This window comes from Canis lupus, chromosome 1 (assembly GCF_011100685.1).
Source record: "Canis lupus familiaris isolate Mischka breed German Shepherd chromosome 1, alternate assembly UU_Cfam_GSD_1.0, whole genome shotgun sequence".
Classification (NCBI taxonomy): Eukaryota; Metazoa; Chordata; class Mammalia; order Carnivora; family Canidae; genus Canis; species Canis lupus.
The window spans coordinates 93,442,772-93,465,012 of NC_049222.1; the positions used below are offsets into that span (position 1 = coordinate 93,442,772).

General features: G+C 40.3%; 1 protein-coding gene across 13 annotated transcripts in view; it reads right to left on the bottom strand.

Annotated features, from left to right (window-relative positions):
- GLIS3 (GLIS family zinc finger 3) overlaps positions 1-22,241 on the bottom strand; it is a 546,483-nt gene that overhangs the window by 491,111 nt on the left and 33,131 nt on the right. For all 13 annotated transcript variants that reach the window (XM_038527224.1, XM_038527215.1, XM_038527216.1 and 10 more), the window contains one exon: positions 10,907-11,075. The gene's annotated coding sequence lies outside the window, so the exon portion shown is untranslated. The remainder of the gene's footprint in view (positions 1-10,906; positions 11,076-22,241) is intronic.

Below are 22,241 nucleotides of genomic sequence, written 5' to 3' on the forward strand. Positions count from 1 at the left end.
CCTTTGGGTGTGGAGAGCAAAGAGCCAGAATGCAATGATTCTAGGGCCCAATGGCACCATCCCCCAGCCGGTACCCCACGGGCTGGGGGATGGTGTTGACCCAGCCTGTGTGTGGCATCTACCCTGCAGGACCGTAGAAACATCATGATCTCTTTAGACCTATCCTAGAAGGAGCCATGAAAGCTTTCCCTGGGTCCCTTGTCTGTGGATGAAATGCCCTAAGTTCCCTTCCCCCGCTGAACCAGATGTAAGGGTACATGGTGAGGTGACTGACTGATCCTTCCCTCATCCTGTCCTTGATGTCTGTATCTAGTTCCAAGAAATCCAAGGAGTTAATACAGTACTGTGAACATCTAATGTAAAAATCTGCTGACTCAGAAAAATTTCCCTGGTGACAAGATGTAGAAGAGCAGTAATTGGTGAGTCAGGAGGCCTGTGTCTGAAAGTCATGGGCCATGTGATCTTGAACAAGTCATTGCTCCACTTCCCCATCTGTTTGTTATCAATAGACCACAGCAGGACATCAAAGTGGGGTCATAACAGGAATAGAAAACAATACTTCTCTGGCTTTAGCCCACTGCAAAATCCCCTCCCTGCTCTAATTTTGGGAGCCTCCAAACAGTATATCATCTCAATTCAAAATAAGTACTTTTCATTGACGTGTAGCATGCATGGCTTTCCTCCTCTTTGGCCCCGTATCCTTCAGAGATCCCTGTGGCCAAGGTTATCCACTAGCCCCCTACTGCTGGTGCAACTGGCAAGGCTCCACAGAGCCAAAGCCACCATGCCACACCAGGCCACCAATACTCAGAGTGTCAGTCCTAGGTCAGGGCCCTCAATACCTTGGTATCATTGCTTCCACTACTGGTGCCTAACTGTGACATGTGCAGTAGGGTGTTTATAGAAGCACCACCGCTCTGAATGTTCACACATACCCTGCAAACTAGATATAATAACTTCCATTTTATGGAAGAGGAAAATGAGGCTCAGAAAGATTAGATGGGAAAACCAAGACCACAAAACCTATAAGTGGCAAAGCCAGGATTTGGACCCAGGTCCATGTGCCATTACACCAAGCTACCACTTAAGGGAAACGTGGAGCTCTAGCTAATCAAAGTTAATATCCCAAGTCCTTTACAATGTGTGCATTATTTCCTTTAGTGAGTGAGCCCTTATGATAGTAGATAGATGAACATACAAATTGCACTATATATTTGTTAAAAGATCTGTGAAAAAAGGTCTACAAAATTATCTGTCAACTATATATAGAAATACTTGTATAAACAGATCAGGAATACATTAAATTCCCAGAGAAAAACAGACCAAGTTAACAGATAATTCTCAGGGGACGAACTATAAATGGTTAATATCTATGTAAAAATCCAGCATTACTAGTAAATATCTTCAAATGCACTAAAATGAGTTTTTTTTTACCTCTGAAATTTGAAAAGAAAAATACTCAAAGTTGGTAGTGCCACTGGCTTCCAGGGCACAAATTGGTACAATTTCCCAAAAAATGATCTCGCAATTACTTAGCAAAAATCTTTTCTTTTCTTTTCAAATTTTTTATTTAAATTCTAGTTAGTTAGCAAGCAGTACAATATTGGTTCCAGGAGTAGAAGTCAGTGGTTCATCACTTCCACTGAACACCCAGTGCTCATCACAAGTGCCCTCCTTATTAATGACCATCATCCATCTAGCCCATTGCCCACCCATCCTCGGTTTGTTCTCTATCTTTAAAGCATAAATCCTTTAACCAAAAATTCTCATTGTAGGATTTAGTGCTGAAAAAATAATCAGAAACTTTTTAAAAGACTTATCTATAAGGACATTCATCAAAGTGTTATTATAAAAATCAAAAAATATAAATTATCTAAAAATCAGAAAATGGTTAATTAAATGCAGCCATATGACTGGATACCATGCAGTTATTAAAGTGATATAGTCAAAAAGATTAATGACAGGGAAAAGTTCTTATATCACCATTAATTTGAAAATAAAAATACTAAATTGTTTTAGTTTAAGTAATACTTTTGAGTTTAAAAGACTGAAGGCAATATTTGCCAATGATTCTGAACATTTCAAATGTTTTCTGCAATGATGTGTATTTCATTTATAACCAGGAAAATACAGCTAACAAAACTTCAGTTGCCTGCACGTCTTTTTTTTTTTTTTTTTTTTTTTCTAACATGCTGAGTTGGATGAGGGTCTCCAGCAACACAGAACTAAAAGAACATGGTGGATCCCTCCTGGGCAATCATTTTGGCTCTCTTTCTTTCATATCACAAAGCCAGATAGGCGCTGAACAACATAAATAGCAGTAATAATAGAAACAGTAGCAGCTAGTTTTGAGTCTTTCCTCAGTGCCAGGTTCTACACTCAGCTCTTTATACTGTATCATTCAATTTTCACAAAACCATATGAGACATGCAGCACCTTACCTGAAAGATTGAAGACAGTCTCAGGGAGATGAAAATACTTGCCCCAAACCTCAGAGTTAATGTGTGCCTAAGCAGGGGCTAGAAAACAAATAGGACTCTCCAGAATGCTTTGTCATTTCCCTAATGTCTGACTGGTAAGGGTTAGAAAGAAAATTCATTGGATTTCTTTTTTTGGAAATACAAAAATTATATTTATCCATACCATGACTTCTTTTCATAGAAGTCAAGACATTCAATTTTAAGCCTGTCTCTTTTCCTAACAAGCCAAGAGACCCTGAACAAGTCATATCGCGTCTGAGATTCTATTACCCCTAGGTATTGAAGGTTTAGCTGATTAAAACACAGCTTGCTAAGTCATTCTCCAGACCTACCTAATGGGCCTTTTGGGGGTTGAGTCTAGCATATATTTTATTCTTATTCAGAAGAGTTCATCTCTGGGCTGGTATTTTGGAACCAACATATTAAATAATCTAGGAGGTATCTTTCCTATCCACCAATTACTGCATGGTTGAAGCCTCAGGCTTGAGATCAAGACGTAGCCACCATTGGATTTCAGACAAATCTGAGATGATGGGCATAAAATACTAAGGATGGGTCCACTGGGGATCAGTCTGCATGAGCAGAACTCAGAGAGAGACAAATCAGGAGAAAGCAGTGTGAGTCCTGGACAATGGTCCCTGCAGCCAGCCCCAAGGACAAGGGTCTGAATTCTAGGAAAGAGGTACAGAGAGTGAAGGAACCAAAGGGGTCACTTCACATTATCACCTAACAAGCTTTTGAAAAATACTGTTGACTGGGTCCTACCTCCAGATCCTTACTTAATTGGTTTGGAGTATGTGCCTGAGCCTTGAGATTTTTTTTAAAAGATTGTACTTATTTATTTATTCATGAGACACAAAGAAAGAGGCAGACATAGATAGAGGGAGTAGCAGCCTCCCTATGGGAAGCCCAATGCAGGACTCGATCCCAGGACCCAGGGATCACGACCAGAGCCAAAGGCAGTGCTCAATCACTGAGCCACCCAGGCTTGGGATTTTTAAAAGCTTCCTAAGTGGTTCCATTTTGAAGCTAAGGTTGAGATTCTGCATTAGGAAACAAGACACAAAGCCCTCAAAATGAGGTGGCTTTATGTATTATAGATGTACCCTTAAAATGGTTGAAAATTGGTATTTCAAGGACCCTCCTGGTGATTCACAAGAAAAAATAATCATCTTTTGGGTCTAGAAACAATTGAGATTCTCAATACAATACTTCCTCAATACATTTCAGGGAATAAACTCCAAAGCTCAGTCATATTTCAGTAGCTTATTCGGCTTCTGAGTTTGGTTGCATAGAAAGGATCCGGTCTCTGAGTGTATGAGTCACATGAAGCCTATCCTAACAGACTGGATTTTTCTTCTTCACTGAAGTGAGTGAAGTGGTCTGTTGTTTTGTCACTGCCTAGCTAAAGCCAGTGGGAGGATGCCAGTTATCATTTGAAGAAAAGGTATCGTTTTGAAGTACCAGAGACAGCGGATGAATTGTATTCACGAAGTAGATGTTTCACTCTACTTTTTAATTTGCTCCTGTTTGAGTTAACAGAGAGTTTCATCTTTATTTTTAAAGAATGACATTTACACAGCCGCTCAAACTGCCAATCTGTTACATAAACAGCCTTGTTTTCCAAAAGGCTGGCACCGCCTAGAGGCCAAATACGTGCAGCATTTTGGATTTCTCTGGGGAAGGAGTCTTCAACCTGCTGCCTTCAGCCACTTGTGACAAGCCTCAGTCATGAGGAGTTAGGGTCAGGAGGGGCAAACTGGATTTTTCATACTGCAAAATTTCCTAAGCCCAGGAGTGATTGGGGGAGAGTACCAGAAAGAAATTTAAAAGCCGGTCTCCAATGCAATGGTGGGGTTGGTGAGTCCCGGAACAAAAGAAGGTTCTCACGGACATCAGAAGTTGAGCTCTGGAACCAGACACTGGGCTTGGCCAGTGACTTCACACCTGGCTTTGCTATCCGTGCATTGATGGAGGAGTCCAAACCTTCTGAATCTAAACTAGGGCTAAAATCTGAAGGTTCCATAAGTTGATTTCACCAAGGTTCAGGACAATAGCCCATTAAGCCAGTATTTTTCAGTTGGTTACATATCATTTACATCAGCATCATTGTAGATACCAGCGTAAAATGCTGTTTCCTAGTGGCCACCCTGGATCCACCAAAGCAACATCTGTTGGTAGGGCCCAGGAATCTAAATTTTAACAATCTACTGCAAATAGTGTCTTGAGGTAGCTCTCATCAAAGTTTGAAATGGCTGCTAAAAGCCCCTGGGTTGCCTTGGATGGGCTGGGCTCTCTTTCGATAGAGCATGGCTTATCAATTGAGGAAGCACCAGTGTGTGCAGGGCTGACCTCAGAGCTCTTGCATCTCCCACATGCACCTAGAGGCACATGTGTACTCTGGACAGGTATGCACTGAGCCAGCCTTGGGCCAGGCCCCTTAAATCACAATGTCAACCAGCTAATCTGATCCATTAGTCCTTGCTAAGTGATTTGTGCTAATAATCAAGGTCTAGTCCCCTGGTTCTCCAACCTTAGTGTGCATCAGAATCACCAGAAGCATCTGCTAAATACAGATTACTGGGCTCCACTCCCAGAGCTTCTAATTCAGCAGGTATGGGAGACGGCCCAAGAATCTGCATTTCTTACAAGTTCCCATAAGATAATGTTGATGCTACTGATCCAGGGACCACTGGTTCTCAAGTTTTGTTGGGTATTCAAATCAACAAGAGAGCTTTAAAATTTTTTAACGAGCAGACCAAACCTCATCCCAATTCAATCAGAATATCTGGGGGGTGAGACCAAGCTATCTTGTGATTCCAACATGCAACCAAATTTGAGAACTACTGGTGTAGAACTATAGTCCTTAACACTGTTTAAGAGTGTTATGCATAAGAGCCTGTGGAATTTGCTAGGGTGAAGATTCCTGGGCCTCCATCCAACGAAAGGTGACTCAGAATGGCACCAGGAGAGCCTATGCAATGGGGTTTTTGACAAGCAGCAGAAATCTGACTCAGAATGGCACCAGGAGAGCCTATGCAATGGGGTTTTTAACAAGCAGCTCAGATACTGCTGACACAAAGTGAAGTGCAAAACCTCTTTTTTTTTTTAAGATTTATGTATTTATTTAATGAGAAAGAGAGTAGGGGGTGGGAGGGGTAGAGGAAGAGGGAGAGAGAATTCACAAGCAGACTCCCCACTAAGATATGGGGCTTGATCCCAGGACCCTGAGACCCTGACCTGAGGTGAAATCAAGAGTTGGCTGCTTAACCTACTGAACCATCCATGTGCCCCCCAAGTACAAAACTTCTAAGAGCACATGAACATCCCCATGGAAAGTTTTTTAAACACTAGTGCCCACCTATCCAGAGACTCTGATTTAGTTGGTCCAAAGTGTGGCCCCTGTATCTGAAACATTCATAGCTCCCCAGTTGTTTTCCTATTTTAATACACAGCCAGGGCTGAGAAGCACTGGTTTGTGCAACAGTATCACCTGTGGAACCTGTTAAACTGCAGGTGCCCACTTCCCACTCCTGAGTTAGTGAATCAGAATGTTTAGCAGTGACACCAGGGTATGTGTTTTTAACAAGCCTCAGAGAATATTCTGAGCATAGCCAGGTTTGAAACCACTGGTCTAAATTAAATTTCCCTTTTTTAATCATGGACTTTTCAGAAAATCTGTGAAAACTACTGGCTTAGATGAATGCTATTCTCACTGTTTCTGTTAATAACAGCAGTTCTTCAGCATCTAGACATGGGTGCTACTCTAAATACATTATCACTGATCCTTACAGCAACCTTCAAGAGCTGAATTTTAGAGGAAAGCAGTGGTAACAGATTTGTTCAAATCCACATGTCACCTGACATGAAACAGCTCCAATTCTAAGGTGGAACATTCTGAGATGCTGGGCTCTTGGTAGAGATGGAAATGTGGCCCAAGGTGGTTCTGAATGACCCACTACCTCAGGCACTGGTACCTTAAATTCAAGCAGAAAGCTTCCCATTGCCCTTGTCTGCCCACACGGGATGCTGAAAGTTCCACAACAAGTTTTGTTTAAAGAGAGAGAGAGAAGGAAGGCAGGCAGAAAGAAAAGCACAGCACAGCATATTTTTGGTGGTAGACTGGAGACTTCTCACATTGACATTGACACAAAGATTGAGCAGACATCAAGATTTAATACATGCCCGTGACAAATGGCTTTGCTTCTTGCTCAGTGGTGAATTCACAAGATCTCCATGACTTGATCTAGTGTGAGGTAATTATTTCCCTGGGATTTCTGGATCTATTCCCTCTTTTTCCAGACTTCTTCATACTTTTCCATATTTTCTTATATGGACAACTTTTAATTACTACAGGGGAACAGAAATAACATGTAGTTTTAAATCCATAAATAACCCAAAATGTCTATACCCAAGTAGAAGCTTATTAACTACAAATCAAATGAGAAAAAAGTATATCACTTTCCTTTAGCTCACACAACTGACATTTTCTGAGTTTTGAGTCTGCCAACAGATAGAAGTTAGGGGGGTGGGGGAAGAGTTCAACATAACAATTAAATATAACTTAGCTAATTCCACTTTGAAACACTCTCTTATTGTCTTAGCTCACCCCTGTGTCTTTGAGAGAAATGCTCCATCTTTCAGAATATATCCTCCTTCCCCATTTTCCTTACTGATATGGCTCCTGAGCCTGGGGGTAAGCTTCTGTGTACTTGTAGTGGCAGTAGAACAGGAATGTAATGATGGCCCATGTAGTAACCTCCATACCGTTGTCATTGTTCATGAAGACACTGGGCTGATCTACCCCCTGGACCCCTGAACCTGCTGATCACTGTAGGTACCTGATCCTACCTGATTCTCTTGGAATTGTGCTAACACCCACAGCTAGAGTCTATTGTCCTCAAGGCATCCTCTGGCTGCAAATCTTGCTTTGCGATCTTTTGTATTTTCTGGTCCATTAGTTCCCTGAGCATTTCTGTGTTTCCTATGAGGGGACAGATTTTCCCAGTTGGTTTCTCTGACGCCATAGGCACGTGCTATATATTCTGTACCAGTATGATTTCCTCCATGGTTACTGTTCTTCCTCCCCACCACCATTCCACTGAAACTACTCTTCTCAAGTTCTCTGATGACCTCCATATTGCCCAACCTAGAGGCCAATTCTCAGTGCTCATCCTATTTCCCACATTAGCAGGATTGGAGAGTTGACTGTTTGCTCCCTGAATTACCTTCTTTACTTGGGCTCCTAAAAATCCTGGTCTTCTTCTAACTTCATTATTAACTCTTCCCTGATTTCTAAATGTAAAGTAACCCAGGGCTCAGTCCTTAGGCCTCTTCTTCAGTTCTCCCTTAAATTCACTCCCACGGTGTCCTCATCTAGTCTCCTGGCTTTAAATCTGCTAACGATTCCAAATTTCGCTGTAAGTCTCAACCTCTCCCACATATTCTAGATTTCAATAACCAAGTGCTAGTCCACAGTGTCATCTGCTTAACCAACAGGCATCTCCAACCTGATCTGTCCACACTAAATTCTGATCTTTCCACCTAAAATCCACCCCTTCTACAATCTTCCTCAACACACCAGGTAGCATTTCTCCTTCTGGTTCCTCAGGCCAGAATTCCTTGTCTCTTCTCTTCCTCTTAGGTTGTCAAAGCTCATCCATTAGCAATCTTGTTGGCTCTACCTTCAGAATATATCCAGAATTCATACTCACTGTCTCTTCACTACTGCCAACTCTGGTCTAATTCTTATCTGTACATGAATCATGGCATTAGTCACCTGGCTGGTCTCTTCCTTCCACACTTTGCTTCCCTTCAGTCTATTCTCAATACAACAACCAGAATGATGCCTTTAAGCCAAAGTCAAATTAGGTTACTTCTCCATTCAAAAGTGTCCAGGAATTTCTACCTCAGAGTAAAAGCCAAAGTACTTACAAGGTCCTGTACAATCTACTCTCACCGGAACGCCTGGGTGGCTCAGTGGTTGAGCGTCTCTGCCTTTGGCTCAGGCCCTGATCCCAGGATCCGGAATCAAGTCCCACATTCGGGCTCCCTGTGAGGAGCCTGCTTCTCCCTCTGCCTATGTCTCTGCCTCTCTCTCTCTCTGTCTCTCATGAATAAATAAATAAATAAATCTTAAAAAAAACTACTCTCACCATTTCCTGCCATGTCCCACTGTTACCTCACTGACCTCATCTCCTACCTCTGCCCTTCCTTCATTCTGCTTATTAAAACACCCTTAGCCAGTTCCCTCACCCACTCCAGGTATTTATGGAGATAATGCCTTTTAAGTAGGGCCCTCTATAATAATTCTAGTAAAAAAAAATTATGAACCCACCCCCAAGCCCACCTCTTCATGCCATCTAACTCCTTACTTTTTTTGCTCCATACATTTTTTTTTTTTACCAGTGGACATGTATTTTATATATTATTTATTGTCTGGTTCTCTCAAAATAATGCAAGCTCATGATGTCATTTTGCTGGAACAGTAGGTGCTCAGTAAGTATTTTTGAGTATATCTTATTAATTCTAATACTCACTACCCCTCACCCCACCAACTGGGGCTTTGACCTGCAGAAGAGGAACCAGCACCCACTTACCTCATCACTTGCCACTGTTCCTCATTTTCCCCTTCCTTAAAGACTTTAAGTGTGGCAAACTGCATAGAGCAATTTATCTCCACTTCTCAAACTCATTTTCCAAGATAAAATATCAATAGATAGTATTTAAAATTTAAAAGTCAAAGTTATGTGTAATTCTGGAATATGGCAGAAGATAAAGCAGAGTTGAGTGGTTGCCTCCAGGGAATAAGAATTTGGAGATAGGGAGGAATAAGAGATTATGCTGTTGGGTTTGTTTTGTTCTGTTTTTTAAGTTTTGGGGTACATTCTGCAAAAATTTAAAAGAGGTAAAATACAGCAACAGAAGAATATTTCAAACCAGTGAGATCTAGGAGACAAGAAATAAACACAGAAAGACTGAACAGTACAATCAACTCACTTGTTTTAATTGCTGAAGAACCTGACATCCACTGAATGAAAGACATAAAAATCAATCATGTACATGACTGCAAAGAAAATCTCAAGAAAATATGGCAAGTAGAGATTTTACAGATCTCTTTCTCTATTAAAAATCCAGTAAGATTAGGAATAAATGATATATAAAAGGAGCTTTAGAAATTCAGAAATTCCTTTTCTCTCTTGACGGAGCTAACTTTCAATAGCACTTTCTCCCTGGGGACACAATACATAAAAAGCTTCATTTGACAGTCAAAGCTCAGCGATGACTTTGGTGTTCTAGCTAGTGACTGCCTTGCCCCTGAAGCACTGAGATTCATTGATTAAAAGGATGTGGAGCCATATGGCATCTTGATTTAAGAGGAATAAAAAATACATTAAATAATTCCTAAAATATCATCTCCATTATTCATTAGTGTGGTCATTACTTTAAATCCAGAGCCACAAAATACCATTCAACTTGATGGGAAGGACCAGAATTGCCAATCTCAGTTGCACCTCTATGAGCATCTTTGGTCAGCATCTCTGAAAGGACTGATGAGCAATGAGGCAGTAAGAGTCATCCAATTGCTAAAAAACGTCTTTAAAGTATCTGGATGAGTGCTTCTCAAAGTTATGTATCCGTTAAAATGCATGTTCCTGGGCTTACCCCTGCCCAACTGAATCAGAATATGTGGAGAAATTAAAAAATCTAGTTTACTGATAGGCTTTTTTGCTGTTTTTGAAAACTACTGATTTACATAATCCACTAAAATCAATCCCCTAATAATCCAGAGTGAACTAAAATCACAGAAGGAAATGGACTTAGCATAGTAGCTCCCGTTTTTGTTGGGGGGTGGGGAGGGTCTACTGCTTTACAGTTTAATTAAAATGAAAGTCTTAAGAATAACTACCTGACAGGCATGACACACAACTATTATACTAGGTTATCTTTTATAATATTGACCTTGACTCACTAGACATTCTAGTAAAGGAAACGATAGAGTTTCAGCTTGACATGGAACATCTGCCTTCCATCCACATTTCTCATGTTATGTCAACCATTTCCCAGCACTGGATCTCCAGCCAGTGTCCCACACGTGCAGGATGGGTATTCCCACCCCATTTGTTCACTACCCAGGAGGATCCTCAAAAAGAATACCTTCCCAAGTTAGGCAAGATATTTCACAAAATAATAAAATGCTGTTCATGAATCTCTTAATTGGTAATTTAACTTCTAAGATGTTCTAATATTTCTCAGACTAATATGAAGAGATGTTTAGACCAGTGTGCTAGGTGCAGCATAACTTACATAAGCAAAAATTTAGAATCAGCCTAAGTAGCTGTAATGATTGGAGTTAAGTGTGTCTGCATATAAGAGAACATTTAAAATAATCATCATTTAACCAAACAAATATATTTTTCCCTCACCTGGAATAAGTTCAGAGGAAGGAGGCCATCCAGGGTTGATACAGCATCTTCATCTCAGTAACCAAGGTTCCTGTCTTGCCAGTTCACCATCCTCAGGAAGTGGTTTCCATCCTTCAAGGCCCACTGCACAGCCATGTTTGCTACGTCCTTCCAGATACCCACTCACGACCTGGGACAGCAAAGGGAAAATAGGTGGAAATCTGAGCAACCAGCCAGGTTTAAATCAAGGACAAATATTAAGCTTTAAGGGACACATTGCACTGGACCAAGTTTACTGGATTCAACTTAAAATTAAGATTTTTCTTCCAACTTCTATATGGATGGGAACTACTCATGACGTTTGAATGATAGAAAATTTCTTTAAACTACATTTTCTCTGTTCACCTGAGTACAGTGAGAGTAAATTCACAGTTCTACTATGTGGTATCTCTGAACATTTAAAAAACTTTAAAGTCTCCTTCAGATGGCTTTATCATCTCAGTTTTAGAGGTAAAGGACTGATTTTCCCTTCCAAAGTGTGAGACATAAGGATCCCACCTCCGGTGTTCCTCTTAAGTCAAATGGCATCTTCCTCTTGGGCCACAGAGGAAGTGGAGTCCATATGTCTCCCTCACTGTCTCTCCTGCCTCGTCTACCCACAGTGTCCTCGGGTCAATAAAGGTCAGTTTTTCTTTTACTTCCTCCTCCTCTCTCTCTGGACTTCCCTTAGTACCAGGACCAGCTACATAATTTTTGGAGCCCAGTGCAAAATGAATCAGGGCCCCTTGTTCAAAAATTATTAGGAACTTCAAGATGATAACAGCGGAACATTAAACCAAGTACAGAGCCCTTCTAAGCATGGTGCCGTGCGGCTGTACAAGCTGTATGTCTATTTAGCTGGTCCCATAGCTGGCCCCACCTCTACCCAATGCCTTAAAGTGGTAGCTTTGGGGCTTTCACTCTCCCTACATAACTTCCTCCTTTCTGATTCTGGATTACCACTTAGACCTTATAGCTGATTAGAATAACTTCTCTAGATGTAAAGGAGGTCTGGACTTCAAGCTTACTTTCTTGTTGTGGAAATCGAACAAAATTTAACCCAATGCTAAAAGCTGATTAATATCTTTTTTAGAAAATAGTGGGTGTTTCCCACCTCTTTCCTAGAAGCCGTGCCAATCACACTACAGCGCAGGGTAAAAGATTTTCAGGATAGGACAACAAAATATCTGAAAACATTATTAAAATAGTATTCTTGTCACAAAGAAAAGAAATACAAATCCCAAACCTAAGAATAGGAGCTTATAAAACAACAACAACTGGATTTGAAAAAAAAAAAAAACTGAGTAAAAATCCAAAAATGAAAATATGCTCATTTAAAAAAAAAAAACTGAAAGCAGGATTAGTGAAATGAGAACTTAAAAAATAAGAGCAAACATAGCCTGGAGCAATAAAGAAAATTAAGAATAAGATGTTGGGGTGCATGGGTGACTCAGTCAGTAAAGCATCCAACTCTTGGTTTCAGATCAGGTCAGGATCTCAGGGCCATGAGATCACGCCCCATGTCGGGCTCTGCACTCAGCACAGTCCCACTTAAGATTCTCTCTCTTCCCCCCTTTCCCTCTGGCCCTCCCCACTCCACTCTTGCTCTCTATCATTTCTCTCTTTAAAAAAAAAAATATTATGAACAAGATGCTAAGAGACACGGAGGAAAGAAAGGAGACAGTTCAGTATATTCTTAGTTGAAATTCCAGAAAAATGTAATGGAGAAATCTGGAAAAAAGGCAAAAGACAATTGATAAGAATTTACCGAATCAAAAGAATTAAATAAGTAAAAAGTCATGAGCATGATAAATAAGAACAATTTCAAACACACTATAGCGAAACTACAGAATATTAAAAGAAAATCTGCAAATCAAACCAAGAAGGCAGATTATCTTAAATTGAAAACCCCCACATTCAGCCTGGCTGCAGACTAGCTGCAGAAGCAACAGATGCCAAAAGAGAAAAATTCCATCCTCACAGTTGTTTAGGGAGAAAACTGACACAACAGAATCCTACCTACAGATAAGTAATCCTGTAGGAGTGAAAGTAATATAAGTACATTTTTTATATGTCCCAAACCCAACATGCAAGATAGACTCCAGCAAGAAAGAACAGGAAGTCAGAATGAAAGATGACATTTGAGAGCAATGGTAAGAAAAGAAAAAGAAAACTGGTATAGAATATGCTAACTAACAATTACAACCATTCTTTAAGAACAAGGTAGAACTAAAACTCCAGACAATAGTAATACGGGAGGTTAAAGAGCATTCTTTTCAACAGGAAAAAAACGAGGCTAAATTTCTCATCTGTTTAGAATAACAGAAATTAACATTAATATTTATTTTAAGGGACACATGGGAGGCTCAACAGTTGAGCGTCGGCTTTCGTCCCGGGTCGTGATCCTGGGGTCCTGGGATCATGTCCCACATTGGGCTCCCCGCGGGGAGCCTGCTTCTCCCTCTGCCTGTGTCTCTGCCTCTCTCTGTGTCTCTCATGAATAAATAAATAAATAAATAAATAAATAAATAAATAAATAAATAAATAAATAAATAAATCTTTTTAAAAATATATATTTATTTTACAATACCATGAGTTGTGTGTAACAATATTGTTAAAGGTACGTACTAAGGGGCTAGAAATAGAATGTGTTAACTTTCAAAGTAGGAGAGAAGGGGAAAGAGAGAAAATTTGAGCACTCCATTGAAGGCAGATGGGGGGGTAGCAAACAAAATCGAAAAACAAAAGCAAACAGAAACAAACTAAAATGGTACAAGTAATTCCAAATAAGTCATATACCATAAATAAATAAGACTCATTCACTAACAGATCTTCGCAGGTAAGTCAATGTTGATTGAGAAAAGTAACCTATGCAATATGATATATTCAAAGAAAGACATGGGGTAAAATGTCCCTCGTATACATTTAAAACGCACACATATGCTAGTACATACTGTCCTTTGATATGTAAGAATGCACATTAAAAGTATTGAAATATATTTTAAGAATGCACCTTAAACTCAACTGTCTTTGGAATGGGACAAAACAGAATAAGGAACAAAAAGGACTTCGATTTTACCTGAAATGTTTTACATTTTAATTTTTAAAAAAAGACCAAAAGCAAACATAATAAAATACTATTGGACAGTGGGTATATAAGTTGTTTACTATTCTTCATACTGTTCAGTACTTTTTAAATTTCAAAAGTAAAAACTAACAAAATATAAATCAAGATGGGGGAAAGGGAGTGAGGAGAAATAATCACTTACATATCTCCGAAAATATTGTTTAGTGTTTGAGTGCTTAATATAAGTATTAAGATACACATTTAAAAACACAAAAATACATTTCTCTAAGAAACTCTGAGAATTCTTTATTATTCAGATTTTGAACTTTCCACTTAATTGGTCAGAATCAGTATAGTTTTCACAGGCGAAAAGAGCAAAAAGTATGTAATCTGGGTTGCCTAATGATGGACATCAAAGGATAATGAAAGATTTTGTTTTGAACAAAATATTATGGTTCCTTGAACTAGGGAGCAGAAAGTGGTAGCCAAAGGACTTCTGTCATTTATTGATGAGCCTTAGGTTTTTAAAATTAGTTTCTGAGCCTCTTCAAAGAATCCATTTTTATCTCAGAGCTAGAAATCTGGAGCACAGAGTTGTCATTTTCAGAGAAAATGAATGCACAGTTTGCTTTAAAAAAAAAAAGTCAGGATTCTGAATCTGGACAAGAAATTAAAATTATACTGCTTCTACTTGAGTTATGTTTTGGATCTAAGAAGTTTGATTTAATCCTCATAGGGTTAATAGCTGTTCTTGATTAAAAAATAAATGAGACCATTTTGTAAAATATCCTCCTTTTCATAAAGTTAAGTGTTCAGTGTAAGTTTGAACTATCGTGTCCATGAAGTCAGATTCACAACTACAGGAGATCTTTGTAGTTATAAAAGAAGCTTGTCTCACTTCACCCTATTCCTCCTTTAAATAAAAAATGCAGCCATTGTATTGAGCTTTGCTAACATCAGTAAAGCTCAGGCAACACCCAGAAGTGCCCTCTTTGGGGTGGCTGACTGATTTTCTCAAGGTCATGCAGGGATATGGCTCAGGAACAAGGGGAAAACCTGAGGTTTGCCTGTGACTAGTAAACTTATACTGGGCTCTTTGTGTGAAATCCCTTGGTCACCAATCTCCAAATTAAAAATAGTTCACAATTCACCACGAGTCCTTTATGTCCTGTGAGAGCATGGGAATATGAGTGGCTGAGGGATGGTGGGGCATATTCTAGGTAAACCCAAGAACCTTTCCTCAAGCTCAGTACTAAAGAGCACAGATGGTAACCAAGTAGCCTGTTCCACTTATAGATGACCATTAAAGTGAATTCTGTCCTGGGTTGAGCTGTCTCTGTGTAGGGAGACCACTCACAGGCTTTAATGGATATGGAAATTATCAGGATAGAGGCACCCAGAGGGGAGATGACCAGGCCCAAGGCAGGCCTGAAGGGCTAGGTGTGGTGTTGGGCATTCAGCTTACCTTGGTGCCTTCATGCCAAGAGACTCTGGAAAATAACATTCAGGTGGAATGGTCGAAAGAATAAATTGTGGCCATAAATTAATGTTCTCAAGCACTGGTCAAAAGTGAATCCTCTTTGGTGAATCTTAGATTTTGTGAACATATCACATGATACACAAAACAAGTTCTGTTTTTTATACATTTAGCAGGTGTAAGTAACAACCCTTCGAGCTGAAATATGGGGTCCCTGCACTCCTTAAGAGCTCCAGTCCTTAATGGTTTGTTGCTTCACCAGTTCAATCAGGAGGTTAGTTAGCTCTTTGGAAAGTTATGTCAGCCTGAGTATGGTGGCCACCAAGACTTGGTTTTATCTTTGATCCCTGAATGAACAAACACAACTTGCCCCAACCTCTCTGTTTCCTCCAACTCTGAGAAGCATCCTGTTCTGACATCCTTATGCCATTAAAGGTTAATACTGTTGAGGCAAAGGTGACCAGACTTCTGTGCCCCACCAATCAGGTAAAACCACAGGTTGGGTGCAGACTTCTGTAGCCAAGCAACCCCTCAAAGCCTCCACTGTCTTCATGCACATGAAACTGCTTGCTATCTGATCTGCTTTTGTGAAGTCTCAGGCCTCTGACCTCAGGCAGCCTTCTTTAAAAGATGAGGAGGAGGTGTGAGAGTTCACTGGCACCAAAGCTAACTGAGCCTCAGCATTCCAAAGTTCAGGGGCCAGGGTTTATCTCTGGACTCAGCCCCACTCAGAAAGAACTAAGGCATTTCCAGAACTGTCTCTGGGTATTGGCCCAAGGGCAGCATGATTATCTGTGTGTATGTTACCAGCAAAACTGGGGACTACATTCTGATTCCTCACCTAAGATTCTCCAACATCAAGAAGTTACCAAAACGCATCTTAATTTGGGGTAGGATGGAGTCTAGGAGGTTCCTGACACAGACCTAGACCCTTCCCCTAAACATCACAGCAGAATAGTACTCAACTGTTTCTCCTGGAGCCTGCTTACCTCCTGCACGAGAAGTATGTTCTGAATTATATGTGCTGTCCTTAGTTTGGCGCCTGTAGCTGTTGAGTCTTTTTTATTTCTCACAGTCTCAACTGTGCCACTTCAGGAAAACGGACTGGCTAAGAGCACTTTCCAAAAGAGTATTCTGCTAAACTCACAGGTCAGACAATGACAAGCAAATGTATATGAATGAAATCAAGGGCCTCAGTTGAAATGCCAAACTTCCTAAGCATTTTCTTTGTGAATAAGATTCAGTTAATACCCTTCAACCAGGACACCTCTCTTTATGCTGTGGGAAGAATGAGAGTACACCCTATTCGTGGGCCTGAGGTTCCTAGCCAGAGTCACTTTACTGAATGAGTAGGTAATGGTTCCTTTCCCTTTTGCTGTATTTAACACATAGCTGTACACTCTGGCCTGGAATCTTACTTTTTATAGTCAATATTGCCTATAATAACTGCCTGCCCTCGAGAACCCATCTGCCCCATCTCATTGAAGCCAAAATCCCAATGCACAGAGTTGCCCTACACAGTTAAGTCAGTGGCATTCATGCAAAGCAATGCACCATTCACAGGGTTTTCTCAGGCCTCTCTCACTGTGATCCTGGAACCAGAACAATTTCACTGGCAGGCACTGGGATGATGCAGAAGTTGTCCATGATCTCTCTGGTCAGATGTCATTCTCCCTCCAGCAAGACAGGCTAAAATTCCACCGAAAAAGTCATTCCTTTGGGCAAAGGCACTGTCATCTCCAAGAGTTCTTGGAAGCAAAGGAGCAGAGGGGAAAGTGGCCCGACTTTGGAGTTGGGCAGATCTGAGTCCCAATAAAAACTCTGCTACTTATCGGCCATAAGATCATGGATCAGATACTTAACCTCCTTGAGTCTTAGATGGGCCTTAGGAAAAACCCAAGAATTTTACAGGGCTCACATTAGGCAGCATCTATTTAGGCAATGTACCTAGAATACTAATGCCTGATACAGTATAGATTCTAATAAACTACAGATGTCACTACAAGTATCAAATACAAGCTCTTCCAAGAGCCAAGTTATTAATACCTTGATACTTTGTAACAGTACCTAGGCTAGCTCAAAACCAAGTACAGAATCAAGTGGGAGCTAGACAGAACTAATGATACTTTATAGCCCAGGAACTGTAAGAAGGTTCTCAGAACAGAAGGGTAGGAAGAACCAAAAATAAGCCTTACCACCACCTTTATAATCTGACCCTCCATGTGTACCCTAACGAGAGATATTGACTCAGTGAAAGAGCTAGAGACATTGACTCAGTAAAACTGTTTGCCTAATATCATACAGTTAATTGAGGAAGAACTAGAATTAGAACCTATATACTCTATTTCCAGCCCTGGGCTCTTTTCCTCAGATGATGAGGAGATAAAGGGGTCAGTGGCAGCAAAACACTAGATCAGGAATCAAAAACTTACTTTTAAAGAAAGGAGTATTGGGAAATTCCTAAGGGCAATGAAATGTTCTGTATCTTGATTGGTGTGTTGGCTATGGTTACATAGATACATACATTTGTCGAAACACATCAGCTGGGGGCGCCTGGGTGGTTCAGCCAGTAAGTGTCTGCCTTTGGCTCAGCTCGTGATCCCAGGGTCCTGGGATGGAGCCATAGCTCCCTGCTTAGTGGGGGGAGTCTGCTTTTCACTCTGCTTCTCCCCTGGCCTGTGCTCTCTCTCCCTCACTCTCTCTCTCAAATTAAAAAAAAAAAAAAAAAAAAAAAAAAACATGCACGAGCTGGTACTTCAGTTCCATGCATTTTATGGCATGCAAATTATACCTCAGTTACATTAGTTTAAAAACATAAGTATACTTTCCAGTCCCAGCTCAGATACTAATGAGCTGGGTGGTCTTGGCCAACTCAGTTCCCTTCTTTGGGCCTGTTTTCTTGTCTTTATGATGAAGGGTTATAATTAGACAAAACCTAACATCCTTCCAGCTCAACGCTGATATAAACAAGACCTCTTCCCTTCATTACAGCCTCTATTTTATGCCCACTGGGCCTAGCAGCAGGCTCAGAAAGAATGGCATACAATTTAGGGGGAGTGGGCAGTAACTAATGGGCAGGAATCTAGTGTCTTTCTACTGCATCATTAACTTTCCAGCCACACTTTAAAGAACATGACTGGTTTTCCACAGGGATCTAGCAATGTAACATGATTGAGCTTTGGGATGAGGATGATCTGGCCCCCGACAAGTTGTATCTGCCACCAGAGATAACAACTTTCACATGGAGAGTGGAGAGAATGTTTCCTGGACAATGGGAATGACTGACAGATATTAAATGGGAGGAAATTGAAGGCTCTGCCAAGTTTCATGATAAAATGCTATTTCTCACGGTAAGGTCAAGCTGTCTCTAGTGCAGCTACTGCTTTTATAATACAAAGGGAACACGGCAGATTCAACAGAGTGCATCAGGCTTTGCAAAGAGTATATGATCAAAGGCCACTTGTTTCATTTATAAATGAAATTGAATGACTATTACAGCAATAAAAATCATCAAGGATAAATTTGGAATTTGCTGATGAACTAAAAGCTCAGAAACATCAGTAAGAAAATCTCTAAAGGTTTGATGCCAAAGCCCTTTGGATGTAAAATGCCCACTGATGTTTTCAAGATTACATATGTAAAAGGAAGGTTAAATTGGACTTTCATGGGAGAGCATTATGCCAGTAGCTACAGTTGGCATTATATAACATATTAATGAGGGCCTTAAAAGGTGGAATATATTCACTGGCATTAAGTCTTATGGTTCCCAAAGAATAAAAATCTGAAAACAAAATTCAATGTGTATGAATCATTGAGTATTAGTGCATTTACTTATGCAAATTAGACAGAAATAAAAGTCATATTTTAGTCTCAAGTTGCATTTAGAAATAGAATAGCATTTGTTTCTCATTTTTAATCTTTAGGGAACAATCCTGGTTAGTTTTATGTGTCAACTAGATTGGACCACAGGGTATTCAGATGTTTGATTAAAATGTTATTCTGAGTATGTCTGTATGCTTCTGGATGAGATTACCATTGAAACTACTAGACTGAGTAAAGCAGATTGCCCTCCTCAATGTGGGTAGGCACCATCCAACCTGCTGAAGGCCTGAATAGAACAAAAGGCTAAAGTAAGAGAGTTTGCTTTCTCTGCCAGACTTTCTACAAGCTGGGACATATAGCTCCTGCCTTCAGACTCAGACATGGACTAGAACTCATACCTCTGGTTCTCTAGTTGTCAGGCCTTTGGACTCAAACTCCAAATATAGCATCAGCTCTCCTGGGTCTTTAGCTTGACCACTATAAGCACTGGGAATTTTCACCATCCACAATCATGTAAGCAAATTCCTTATAATAAATCTCTCCATCCGTGTATATTGTGTATATACATACACACATATACACATGTATTCACAAATACGTGTGTATAAATGGATACATACACAGAACCAGAAATATGTATGTGTGTGTGTGTGTGTGTATATATATATAGATAGATTTTTTCTGAAGATATATAATATAGACCCCTTCAAGTATGTCATCAATTGATTCATGTTAACATCATTCAACATATTGGGAACAGGATATCAAAATTTACATTAAGCACAGCCTTTGAATATAAGGGAAGGGGGAAGAAATGTGTGGGAAATATCAGAAAGGGAGACAGAACGTAAAGACTGCTAACTCTGGGAAACGAACTAGGGGTGGTAGAAGGGGAGGAGGGTGGGGGGTGGGAGTGAATGGGTGACGGGCACTGGGGGTTATTCTGTATGTTAGTAAATTGAACACCAATAAAAAATAAAAATAAAAAAATAAAATAAATAAAAATAAATAAATAAATAAAAAAGCACAGCCTTTGATCCAGCACTTGTCCTTCTAGGAATTTATCCTACAGAAATACTTGGACATGCATGCAAAGAACTAAGTGTAAGGATCAGGGGCACCATGCTGTACATTGTCAGGTTCAGAGGCACCATTATCATTGAGGCTATGTCAATGGCTCCCCTGAAGCATGAAAAAAAGACATTCACCACTACGTTTTTTTAAATGGCAAGTAACTCAGAACAATGAAATTTTCTACCATTGCAGGATGATCAAATAAGTTATGTTACATCTATATGATAGGAGAGTATGGATATTATGCCTTTGTTGAAAAAAAGTGAGGTCCATATATATGATCTGATAAGGACCAATGTCTAAGTCAAGAAAACCAAGGGCAGAACAACATAGAGTATGTTCCTACGTGTGTGCATATACATTTATGTCCTCACATACACACAAAGAAAATTTCTGGATTAATATAAACTATTAATACTAGTTGCTGCTGGAAAGTCATAGTGACAAGGAGTTCCACATTTAGTTGTATACCCTTTTTTAGTGTATGTGTTTACCATGGGCAAATATTGCTTTTGTAATTTAAAAAAATCTAGACTAATACAAAAGTCCATCCATTCACTCAGTAATTCAGGATTCTGGGGGCACCCAAGTGGCACAGTTGGTTAACCGTCTGCCTACGGCTCAGATCATGATCCCAGGGTCCTGCAATTGAGCCCCACATCAGGCTCCCTGCTCAGCAGTGAGTCTGCTTCTCCCTCTGTGCTCTCTTGCTCTCACTCTCTCTCTAATAAATAAATATTTTTAAAAAATAATAAAAATCAGGGTTATGTACTGAGCAGTGTGCTAAGTATGTCCCCAAGGTGAAGGGCTCACTGTCTACAGAAATTCTCCACTTTGTTAGCGCACGTGTTGTTGGTGGTGTTACTGCAGTTGCTGTTGTGAATTTAATTCAGTAAATATTTTTGAGGCACCTACTATGTGCCAGCACTTTTCTAGGTGCTGAGGATATATTAGTGACCAAAAGACAAAAACCTTTGCCTTCAGAGTTCTTACAATCTACCTACTGAGATAAAAAATGTTGCAGTCTCTGCAGAACATTCATGTGGCCATAATGTATTATCATACACGTGAACACTCTAGAAATGCTCTCAGAGGGAGGGCATGGGTGTGTGTATATGTGCACATGATGTGCGCATGTATACATCTGTGGCTGGGTGACATCTGGCTGGCATTCACATAAACAAACCTATACAGTAAGGCCTCTATTCAGAGCAGATGAGAAAGGTGTGTAAAAGGTCCCTATAACATGTAAAATCTCATTAACAACCAGAGTCATCTTACAGAACTCAATGTGAGCTCCCTCTGCTGCTATTGCCTCTCCCTCACTGTTCCAAACCCCTCCAGGACAGCTGCAATTCAGGGGACAGCTAGGGTTCTGAATCCCAGGCTGGTTGCAGTTTAAAAGATGGCTGGGCGCCTAAGTCCTTAAACCTGCCATTAGTCCAAACCTTGATATTTCCATCTGGTAAGACTACAGCAGCTTAGAGAGGAGACGGGAGACCTCATTCTGGACCGTCATCCTAGTTACTGCCCTCTAGGGGTTGAAAGTTGGCTCCTCCTCACCAAATCAGGTGCTATTGTAGCTATTGTTCCAATATCTACCAAACCCCAAATGTCCAGGAATGCCCACAGCTGTGCACACCCACAGACACACACATATGAATCTCCCCACACACCTGCTTCTTCACAACCTCCTGCTGGATCCACTGGTGGAGTGGCTGGAACTGGCATGTGACTCATCAGAGCTTCTATTTTCCTTCCTGCTTTGACCTTGCAGATTCACCTGAACTGCTTTTGGAACCACTAGCCTAAGGCAGTCAGAAACAGCTACTTGTCTTCCTTTACAGCATAGATCAGGACAGATTCCTGATTGTTAT